A 1284-nucleotide genomic window follows, 5' to 3' on the forward strand; every position below is an offset into this window, starting at 1 on the left:
ATGCATCGACAGAAATGGTGATTATGTCGAAAAATAGCTTAATGTTCAAGCTGTAAACTGATGTAAACCATTGTAGAAATAAACAGTTCTATGTACCTATAAAAAAATAGGAGACCTTACTTTTGGGATTACCCTCGTATGTTGACCGCTGTCCCTTGTGTTCTTCCAGTATTATTTTTAGAGTGTTTAACGTCACCGCCCAAATTGACGTCCATCTATGCTTTTTTTTTAGTCATTAGTTTTGTGACTAGTTGGATCCGGCCCGCCACTTATTCATCTCCTGCGCCAACCGTTTCATCTCAGAGTAGCAATTGCAACCTGCGCCCCCTAGTTATTTGTTGGATGTATTCCAATCTCTGTCATCCTCCATGGTTTTTACCCTCTACAATCCCTCCTAGCACCATCCCTGATGTCTTAGCTGATGTCCTGCAACCCTGTCCCTCCTTCTAGTTAGTGTTTTCAATATATTCCTTTCCTCACCTCGATTCTAAGGAGAACCTCCTCATTCATTACTTTGTAAGTTCACATACTTTCCAGCATTCGTCTGTACCAGTTCTCCCACAGTCCATGTTTCACTGCATACAACGTTGTGATGATTCTTCGTCAAATTGAGGCCTATGTTTGAAACTAGTAGACTGCTCTTGGCCAGGAAAGCCCTTTTTGCCAGTGACAGTCTGCGTCTACGCTATGAACCATGAAAGTTACGAGAAGCTACTAAAAAACTTAACTCCTCTCGAACAGGCCATGAACGTCCAACGGTACCGGCCGACCGCCTTATCATCCTCAGCCCATAGGCATCACTGGATGCAGATATGGAGGGGCATATGGTCAGCACACCGCTCTCCCTGCCGTATGTCAGTTTCCGAGATCGGAGCCGCTACTTTTCAGTCAAGTAGCTCCTCAGTTTGCCTCACAAGGGCTGAGTGCACCCCGCTTGCCAACAGTGCTCGGCAGACCGGATGGTCACCCATCCAAGTGCTAGCCCAGCCCGACAGCGCTTAACTCCGGTGATCTGATGGGAGCCGGTGTTATCACTGCGGCAAGGCCGTTGGCGTTACAAGAAGCTAGTCAACAAAAATTTAGTTATGCTGGTTAAAAGTATTTTTAGATGCTAGTAAACACCGTAGTTCTACTTTGATATCACATGTTACTCAACTGTTGAGCTAGAAACGCATGGGGAAGCTGTCTTGTTGCACCGTGTGATGTTCGACTGTAGTGTGTTTATTGACCCTCATACGGCAACACACTCGACGTTAAGCTCGGATGCCAGTGCTTCCTGGAGCT

The 1284-nt window shown here is 46.0% G+C and overlaps 1 pseudogene; it reads right to left on the minus strand.

The window, feature by feature from the left end:
- Nucleotides 1–935: 935 nt before the first annotated feature.
- LOC124596675 lies at nt 936–1053 on the minus strand (annotated as a pseudogene).
- Between the last annotated feature and the right edge of the window lie 231 nt (nt 1054–1284).

The sequence above is a fragment of the Schistocerca americana genome, chromosome 2, assembly GCF_021461395.2.
Source record: "Schistocerca americana isolate TAMUIC-IGC-003095 chromosome 2, iqSchAmer2.1, whole genome shotgun sequence".
In the NCBI taxonomy this organism is placed as follows: Eukaryota; Metazoa; Arthropoda; class Insecta; order Orthoptera; family Acrididae; genus Schistocerca; species Schistocerca americana.